Here is a 10,307-nt window from a genome sequence, read left to right as displayed (position 1 = left end):
TGAGAGAGCGGCTCACCTGAGAGAGCGACTCACCTGAGAGAGTGACTCACTTGAGAGAGCGACTCACCGGAGAGAGTGACTCACCTGAGAGACCGACTCACCTGAGAGAGTGACTCACCTGAGAGAGTGACTCACCTGAGAAAGCGATTCACCACAGAGAGTGACTCACCGCAGAGAGCGACTCACCTGAGAGAGCGACTCACCTGAGAGAGTCACTCACCTGAGAGCGAATCACCTGAGAGAGTGACTCACCTGAGAAAGCGACTCACCTGAGAGAGCGGCTCACCTGAGAGAGTGACTCACCTGAGAAAGCGACTCACCTGAGAGAGTGACTCACCTGAGAGAGCGACTCACCTGAGAGAGTGACTCACCTGAGAAAGCGACTCACCACAGAGAGCGACTCACCACAGAGAGCAACTCACCTGAGAGAGTGACTCACCTGAGAGAGTGACTCACCTGAGAGAGTGGCTCACCTGAGAGAGCGACTCACCTGAGAGAGCGACTCACCTGAGAGAGTGACTCACCTGAGAGAGTGATTCACCTGAGAGAGCGCCTCACCTGAGAGAATGACTCACCCGAGAGACCAGCTCACCGGAGAGAGTGACTCACCTGAGAGACCGACTCACCTGAGAGAGTGACTCGCCTGAGAGAGTGACTCACCTGAGAGAGCAACTCACCTGAGAGTGCGACTCACCTGAGAGAGTGACTCACCTGAGAGAGGGGCTCACCTGAGAGAGTGACTCACCTGAGAGAGGGGCTCACCTGAGAGAGCAACTCACCGCAGAGAGCGACTCACCGCAGAGAGCGACTCACCGGAGAGAGTGACTCACCTGAGAAAGCAGCTCACCTGAGAGAGCGACTCACCGGAGAGAGCGACTCACATGAAAGAGCGGCTCACCTGAGAAAGCGACTCACCTGAGAGAGTAACTCACCTGAGAGAGTGACTCACCTGAGAGAGCGGCTCACCTGAGAGAGCGGCTCACCTGAGAGAGCGACTCACCTGAAAGAACGACTCACCTGAGAGCGAATCACTTGAGAGAGTGACTCACCTGAGAGAGCGACTCACCGCAGAGAGTGGCTCACCTGAGAGAGTGGCTCACCTGAGAGAGTGACTCACCTGAGAGCGAATCACCTGAGAGAGTGACTCACCTGAGAAAGCGACTCACCGGAGAGAGCGGCTCACCTGAGAGAGTGACTCACCTGAGAAAGCGACTCACCTGAGAGAGCAACTCACCGCAGAGAGTGACTCACCGGAGAGAGCGACTCACCGCAGAAAGCGGCTCACCTGAGAGAGCGACTCACCTGAGAGAGCGACTCACCTGAGAGAGTGACTCACCTGAGAGAGCGACTCACCGGAGAAAGCGACTCACATGAAAGAGCGGCTCACCTGAGAAAGCGACTCACCTGAGAGAGTAACTCACCTGAGAGAGTGACTCACCTGACAGAGCGGCTCACCTGAGAGAGCGACTCACCTGAAAGAACGACTCACCTGAGAGCGAATCACCTGAGAGAGTGACTCACCTGAGAGAGCGACTCACTGCAGAGAGTGGCTCACCTGAGAGAGCGACTCACCGGAGAGAGCGACTCACGTGAAAGAGCGGCTCACCTGAGAAAGCGACTCACCTGAGAGAGTGACTCACCTGAGAGAGTTACTCGCCTGAGAGAGTGGCTCACCTGAGAGAGTGACTCACCTGAGAGAGCGACTCACCTGAGAGAGCGACTCACCTGAGAGAGTCACTCACCTGAGAGCGAATCACCTGAGAGAGTGACTCACCTGAGAAAGCAACTCACTGGAGAGAGCAACTCACCTGAGAGAGCGACTCACCTGAGAGAGCAGCTCACCTGAGAGAGCAACTCACCTGAGAGAGCGACTCACCTGAGAAAGCGACTCACCGGAGAGAGCGACTCACCTGAGAAAGCGACTCACCGGAGAGAGCGTCTCACCTGAGTGACAGCAACTCCAAAGCTCCGCCACGATTCAGTTCTCCTGAAATCACCCTCTCCCCATTCACTGCCGAGATGGACCCATGTCCATCAGGGACACAACAGGAGGGACCCTCTTTCACTCCCTGTCCCAGACAGATTCCTGAGTGATACCTGTCGTGCCAGGAGCACAACCCACCCCTAATTTAACACTTTGGTCATGTTGTCACTCGCTGGCTCTGTGATGAAGTCTAACTGTTCAAGGTTAAATAAGAAATGTAAGACCAGGTTTCACTCTTAAATCAGCCCAGGTTCAGGGCTTGAAGTGGTGCCTCCCATTTTTGAACTTTGGAGCACAAGTGTTGCCAGGGGCCCAGATGAAGAAGAGGAAAAGAGACAATCAAATATTCTGTCAGAAATTGTATTAATTTATCAGAGATCCTGGAAAAGCCCTGACATTACTGTAAGATTAGTTTGAGCTCTGTTATTCTCCACGTGTTTTATTCTTGAATATGCAGATGCGCTGAATATTTCATGAGGGAACAAGGCTATGTGTGAGCTGTAACAGATGGTGTGCTGTGTGACAGGTCGTGGATTCGGAGGAGCTGCATGGGCTAAGAGGATCTTTGAAGAATGTGTTTGATATGTTTGAGAGCGGTGCAGTAATTGCAGTGGGACCGTGTGCCCCGCTTCACGTCTCTGCTGTGAGGTGTCACAGCGCAACTCGATTCTACTTCGGCGCAAAGACAGGCATTCACATTCCTATAGCGCCTGCCATGACCTCTGCACACCCTGGGGCACTTCACAGCCCAACCAAGGGTTGTTGAAGTGTCATCACCGTCATCATGTTGCAAATGTGGCAGCTAATTAGTGCACAGCAAGACTCCACAAAACGCACTATAATAATTGGCATTTGAGCTGTTGTTGTGATGTTGACTGAGTGATAAATATCGGATGGCCCATTGAGGACAACCCCCCAGCTCTCCTTCAAAACAGCGTCCATCAGATCTTTTACATGCGCCTGAGAGAGCAGACAGGCCCTCGATTTAACATCATATCTAAAAGATGACACCTCTGACAGTGCAGCACTCCCTCAGTACTGACCCTCTGACAGTGCAGCGCTCCCTCAGTACTGACCCTTTGACAGTACAGCACTCCGTCAGTACTGACTCTCTGACAGTGCGGCAGTCCCTCAGTACTGACACTCCAACAGTGCAGCACTCCCTCAGTACTAACCCTCTGACAGTGCGTAACACCCTCAGTACTGACCCTCTGACAGTGCAGCACTCCCTCAGTACTGACCCTTTGAAAGTGCAGCACTCCCTCAGTACTGACCCTCTGACAGTGCAGCACTCCCTCAGTACTGACCCTCTGAGAGTGCAGCACTCCCTCAGTACTGACCCTCCGACAGTGCAGCACTCCCTCAGTACTGACCCTCTGACAGTGCAGCACTCCCTCAGTACTGAAAATCCAACAGTGCAGCACTCTCTCAGTACTGACCCTTCGACAGTGCGGCACACCCTCAGTACTGACCCTGCAACAGTGCAGCACTCCCTCAGTACTGACCCTCCGACAGTGCAGCACTCCCTCAGTACTGACCCTCGGGCAATGAAGCACTCCCTCAGTACTGACCCTCCGACAGTGCAGCACTCCCTCAGTACTGACCCTCGGGCAATGAAGCACTCCCACAGTACTGACCCTCGGGCAATGAAGCACTCCCTCAGTACTGACCTTCTGACAGTGCAGCACTCCCTCAGTACTGACCCTCTGACAGTACAGCACTCCCTCAGTACTTACCCTCTGATAGTACAGCACTCCCTCAGTACTACCCTCTGACAGTGCAGCTCTCCCTCAGTACTGACCTCCTGACAGTGCAGCACTCCCTCAGTACTGACCCTCTGACAGTGCAGCGCTCCCTCAGTACTGACCCTTTGACAGTACAGCACTCCGTCAGTACTGACTCTCTGACAGTGCGGCAGTCCCTCAGTACTGACACTCCAACAGTGCAGCACTCCCTCAGTACTAACCCTCTGACAGTGCGTAACACCCTCAGTACTGACCCTCTGACAGTGCAGCACTCCCTCAGTACTGACCCTTTGAAAGTGCAGCACTCCCTCAGTACTGACCCTCTGACAGTGCAGCACTCCCTCAGTACTGACCCTCTGAGAGTGCAGCACTCCCTCAGTACTGACCCTCCGACAGTGCAGCACTCCCTCAGTACTGACCCTCTGACAGTGCAGCACTCCCTCAGTACTGAAAATCCAACAGTGCGGCACTCTCTCAGTACTGACCCTTCGACAGTGCGGCACACCCTCAGTACTGACCCTGCAACAGTGCAGCACTCCCTCAGTACTGACCCTCCGACAGTGCAGCACTCCCTCAGTACTGACCCTCGGGCAATGAAGCACTCCCTCAGTACTGACCCTCCGACACTGCAGCACTCCCTCAGTACTGACCCTCGGGCAATGAAGCACTCCCACAGTACTGACCCTCGGGCAATGAAGCACTCCCTCAGTACTGACCTTCTGACAGTGCAGCACTCCCTCAGTACTGACCCTCTGACAGTACAGCACTCCCTCAGTACTTACCCTCTGATAGTACAGCACTCCCTCAGTACTACCCTCTGACAGTGCAGCTCTCCCTCAGTACTGACCTCCTGACAGTGCAGCACTCCCTCAGTACTGACCCTTGACAGTACAGCACTCCCTCAGTACTTACCCTCTGATAGTACAGCACTCCCTCAGTACTACCCTCTGACAGTGCAGCTCTCCCTCAGTACTACCCTCTGACAGTGCAGCATTCCCTCAGTACTGACCCTCCGACAGTGCCGCAGTCCCTCAGTACTGACCCTCCAACAGTGCGGCACTCTCTCAGTACTGACCTTTCGACAGTGCGGCACACCCTCAGTACTGACCCTGCAACAGTGCAGCACTACCTCAGTACTGACCCACCGACAGTGCAGCACTCCCTCAGTACTGACCCTCTGACAGTGCAGCACTCACTCAGTACTGACCCTCTGACAGTGCAGCACTCCCTCAGTACTGACCCTCCGACAATGCAGCACTCCCTCAGTACTGACCTTCTGACAGTGCAGCACTTCTTCAGTACATCATGAGAATGTCAGTCTGGATTATGTGCTCAAGCTTCTGAAGTGGGTGTCAAACCCATTTCATGGGGATATGATGCCAAACCGTTAATCTGCTGGGTCTGGTGCTCAGTGGGGTCCTGCAGCTCGGAGACAGCAGGGACTGCTTTCTGCATCCTATGGAAGTGTGTGCAGCCATTGTCAGAAAACAAATAAAGAGGGTGAGGGACAGGGACCCCTCCCTGAGCTGATGGTAATCGGTAAGGCCAGGTTACAACGTGAATCTGAGATTTAGTTCCTGTGCTTTCTATAAATGTTCTGATTAATGTGCAGGTCTGGATTTCTGATGCAGGGACACCAGGAGAGAGGAATCTGAGCTGCCGGCTTTGTGAATTGAGAATTGACCCAGAGCAGGAGCAGCTCCAAGAAGTGGAATGGAGCAGACACCTACTCCCCACGGAGCTCACAAATACTGCTTCATCTCTGACATCTCCCACATTTGGAACTCATGATGTCGGCTATTTGACTGTGTAGGCATCACTGCAGCCCTGGTTTTGCCTGTTCCTGATGCGCACCTCACATAAACACAGCTAACAGCACGGTGGGTGTACCTACATCACAGGGACTGCAGCGGTTCAAGAAGGCAGCTCACCACCACCTTCTCAAGGGCAATTAGGGACGGGCAGTAAATGCTGGCCCAGCCAGCGACACCCACATCCCATAAATACTGCAGTCCCTGTGGTGTAGGTACACCCACCGTGCTGTTAGGGAGGGAGTTCCAGGATTTTGACCCAGCGACAGTGAAGGAACAGCGATATATTTCCAAGTCGGGATGGTGAGTGACTTGGAGGGGAACCTCCAGGTGGTGGTGTTCCCATCTACCTGCTGCCCTTGTCCTTCTAGATGGTAGAGGTCATGAGTTTGGAAGGTGCTGTCTAAGGAGCCTTGGTGAATTCCTGCAGTGCATCTTGTAGATGGTACACACACTGCTGCTACTGTGCGTCGGTGGCAGAGGGAGTGAACGTTTGTGGGTGGGGTGCCAATCAAGTGAACTGATTTGTCCTGGATGGTATCAAGACCCTTGAGTGTTGTGGGAGCCGCACTCATCCAGGCAAGTGGGGAGAATTCCATCACACTCCTGACTTGTGCCTTGTAGATGGTGGACAGACTTTGGGGAGTCAGGAGGTGAGTTACTCACTGCAGGAATCCTAGCCTCTGACCTGCTCTTGTAGCCACAGTATTTATATGGGGCTGGTCCAGTTCAGTTTCTGATCAATGGTAACGCTCAGGATGTTGATAGTGGGGGATTCAGCAATGGTAATGCCCGTTGAACATTAAGGTGCGATGGTTGGATTCTCTCTTGTTGGAGATGATCATTGCCTGGCACTTGTGTGGTGTGAATGTTACTCGCCACTTGTCAGCCCAAGCCTGGATATTGTCCAGATCTTGCTGCATTTGGACACAGACTGCTTCAAAACCATCACATTCATGCACACACAGACACGGAATCCACTGACAACCATCGGGGCTGCATGTGTGGCTGACTTGCCCCTTCCTAACTGGAGTAACTGGGCACTGCTCCTTGGGAAGGAGCTGCCCTTTGAGAGGGTGCAGCCCAGCTTCATTAGAAAGACACAGGGGCTAAAAGGGTTAAATGATGCGGACAGGCCGCACAGACTGGACTTGTATTTCCTTGATTAAGGGGTGCAGTAATTGGGGGAGTGATGATGTAATTGAGGGAGTGATGATGTAATTGGGGGAGGGGTGCAGTAGTTGGGGGCGGGGTGATGTAATTGGGGGCGGGGTGATGTATTTGGGGGAGGGGTGATGTAATTGGGGGCGGGGGTGATGTAATTGGGGGAGGGGTGATGTATTTGGGGGAGGGATGATGTAATTGGGGGAGGGGGTGATGTAATTGGGGGAGGGGTGATGTAATTGGGGCAGGGGTGATGTATTTGGGGGAGGGGTGATGTAATTGGGGGAGGGGTGATGTATTTGGGGGAGGGGTGATGTAATTGGGCGACGGGGTGATGTAATTGGGGGAGGGTTGATGTAATTGGGGGAGGGGTGATGTATTTGGGGGAGGGATGATGTAATTGGGGGAGGGGGTGATGTAATTGGGAGGAGTGGGTGATGTCATTGGGGAGGGGTGATGTAATTGGGGGGGCCGGGGGTGATGTAATTGGGGGAGGGATGGTGTATTTGGGGGAGGGGTGATTGTAATTGGGGGAGGGGTGATGTAATTGGGGGAGGGGGTGAGGGTGATTGGGGGAGGGGGTGATGTAATTGGGGGAGGGGGTGATGTAATTGGGGCGGGAGGGGGTGATGTAATTGGGGGAGGGTATTGGGTGTGAGTATTATGATGTAATTTGGGGAGGGGTGAGTGATGGGTGCAGTGAGTATTTGGGTAATTAGGGGTGATGTTTGGGAGGGGTGATGGGTGATGTAATATTGGTGATGGTATGGGTGCCGAGTCCTGTATTTGGGGGGAGAGTGGGTGATGTGCAATTTGACTGGACAGTGCAGGTACTGGACAGTGCAACTGGGGGAGTACTGATCTGTGGGTACTGAGGGGTGATGTACTTCTTGTACATCATGAGAATGGGAGTTGGATTATGGATGAAGTGGGGTAATTTCATGGGGATATGATGGTTAATTGGGGGGTCTGGTGAGTGGGGTCCTGCAGCTACAGGGGGATGCTTTCTGATGGAAGTGGTGATGATTGTAATAAGAGGGTGAGGGACAGGGGAGGTGATGTAATCGGTAAGGGAGGTTGTGGAGATTAGAGTGGTGATGTAATGTGGAGGTCTGGATTTCTGATGGGGAGGAGTGATGAATCTGATGTGAATTGAGAATTGGAGGGGAGCAGGAAGTGGGGGAGGGGACATGTTGGGGGACGGAGCTGATTCTGGGAACTCATGATGTGTATTTGACTGTGTAGGGCAGGGTTTTGTGTTCCTGATGTACAGCTAACAGCACGGTGGGTGTACCTAATCACAGGGACTGCAGCGGTTGAAGCAGCTATCAAGGGCAATTAGGGACGGGCAGTAAAGGGAGCGATGTAAATTGCAGGTGTGAGGGTGCTGTTAGGGAGGGAGTGGATTTTGACCCAGCGACAGTGAAGGAACAGCGATGATTTAAGTCGGGATGGTGAGTACTTGGAGGGGAGGTGTGGTGTTCCCATCTACCTGCTGGTGATCTAGATGGTAGAGTCATGAGTTTGGAAGGTGCTGTCTAAGGAGCCTTGGTGAATTCCTGCAGGCATCTTGTAGATGGTACACACACTGCTGCTACTGTGCGTCGGTGGCAGAGGGAGTGAACGTTTGTGGGTGGGGGTGCCAATCAAGTGAACTGATTTGTCCTGGATGGTATCAAGACCCTTGAGTGTTGTGGAGCCGCACTCATCCAGGCAAGTGGGGAGAATTCCATCACCTCCTGACTTGTGCCTTGTAGATGGTGGACAGACTTTGGGGAGTCAGGAGGGAGTTACTCACTGCAGGAATCCTAGCCTCTGACCTGCTCTTGTAGCCACAGTATTTATATGGGGCTGGTCCAGTTCAGTTTCTGATCAAGTGGTAACGCTCAGGATGTTGATAGTGGGGGTTCAGCAATGGTAATGCCCGATGAACATTAAGGGTGCGATGGTTGGATTCTCTCTTGTTGGAGATGATCATTGCCTGGCACTTGTGTGTGTGAATGTTACTCGCCACTTGTCAGCCCAAGCCTGGATATTGTCCAGATCTTGCTGCATTTGGACACAGACTGCTTCAAAACCATCACATTCATGCACACACAGACACGGAATCCACTGACAACCATCGGGGCTGCATGTGTGGCTGACTTGCCCCTTCCTAACTGGAGTAACTGGGCACTGCTCCTTGGGAGGAGCTGCCCTTTGAGAGGGTGCAGCCCAGCTTCATTAGAAAGACACAGGGGCTAAAAGGGTTAAATGATGCGGACAGGCCGCACAGACTGGGACTTGTATTTCCTTGATTAAGGGGTGCAGTAATTGGGGGAGTGATGATGTAATTGAGGGAGTGATGATGTAATTGGGGGAGGGGTGCAGTAGTTGGGGGCGGGGTGATGTAATTGGGGGCGGGGTGATGTATTTGGGGGAGGGGTGATGTAATTGGGGGCGGGGGGTGATGTAATTGGGGGAGGGGTGATGTATTTGGGGGAGGGATGATGTAATTGGGGGAGGGGGTGATGTAATTGGGGGAGGGGTGATGTAATTGGGGCAGGGGTGATGTATTTGGGGGAGGGGTGATGTAATTGGGGGAGGGGTGATGTATTTGGGGGAGGGGTGATGTAATTGGGCGACGGGGTGATGTAATTGGGGGAGGGTTGATGTAATTGGGGGAGGGGTGATGTATTTGGGGGAGGGATGATGTAATTGGGGGAGGGGGTGATGTAATTGGGGGAGTGGGTGATGTAATTGGGGGAGGGGTGATGTAATTGGGGGCGGGGTGATGTAATTGGGGGAGGGATGGTGTATTTGGGGGAGGGGTGATGTAATTGGGGGAGGGGTGATGTAATTGGGGGAGGGGGTGATGTAATTGGGGGAGGGGGTGATGTAATTGGGGGAGGGGTGATGTAATTGGGGGAGGGGTGATGGAATTGGGGGAGGGAGGGTGTATTTGGGGGAGGGGTGATGTAATTGGGGGAGGGGTGATGTAATTGGGGGAGGGGGTGATGTAATTGGGGGAGGGGGTGATGTAATTGGGGGAGGGGTGATGTAATTGGGGGAGGGGGTGATGTAATTGGGGGAGGGGGTGATGTAATTGGGGGCGGGGTGATGTAATTGGGGGCGGGGTGATGTAATTGGGGGAGGGGTGATGTAATTGGGGGAGGGGTGATGTAATTGGGGGCGGGGGTGATGTAATTGGGGGAGGGGGTGATGTAATTGGGGGCGGGGTGATGTAATTGGGGGAGGGATGATGTATTTGGGGGAGGGGTGATGTAATTGGGGGAGGGGTGATGTAATTGGGGGAGGGGTGATGTAATTGGGGGAGGGGGTGATGTAATTGGGGGAGGGGTGATGTAATTGGGGGAGGGTGATGTAATTGGGGGAGGGGTGATGTAATTGGGGAGGGGTGATGTAATTGGGGGAGGGGTGATGTAATGGGGGAGGGGTGATGTAATTGGGGGAGGGGGTGATGTAATTGGGGGAGGGGTGATGTAATTGGGGGAGGGGTGATGTAATTGGGGGAGGGATGGTGTATTTGGGGGAGTGGTGATGTATTTGGGGGAGGGGTGATGTAATTGGGGGAGGGGTGATGTAATTGGGGGAGGGGGTGAT

The sequence above is a fragment of the Carcharodon carcharias genome, chromosome 22, assembly GCF_017639515.1.
Source record: "Carcharodon carcharias isolate sCarCar2 chromosome 22, sCarCar2.pri, whole genome shotgun sequence".
Taxonomy (NCBI): Eukaryota; Metazoa; Chordata; class Chondrichthyes; order Lamniformes; family Lamnidae; genus Carcharodon; species Carcharodon carcharias.
This window is presented reverse-complemented; position numbering follows the sequence as displayed.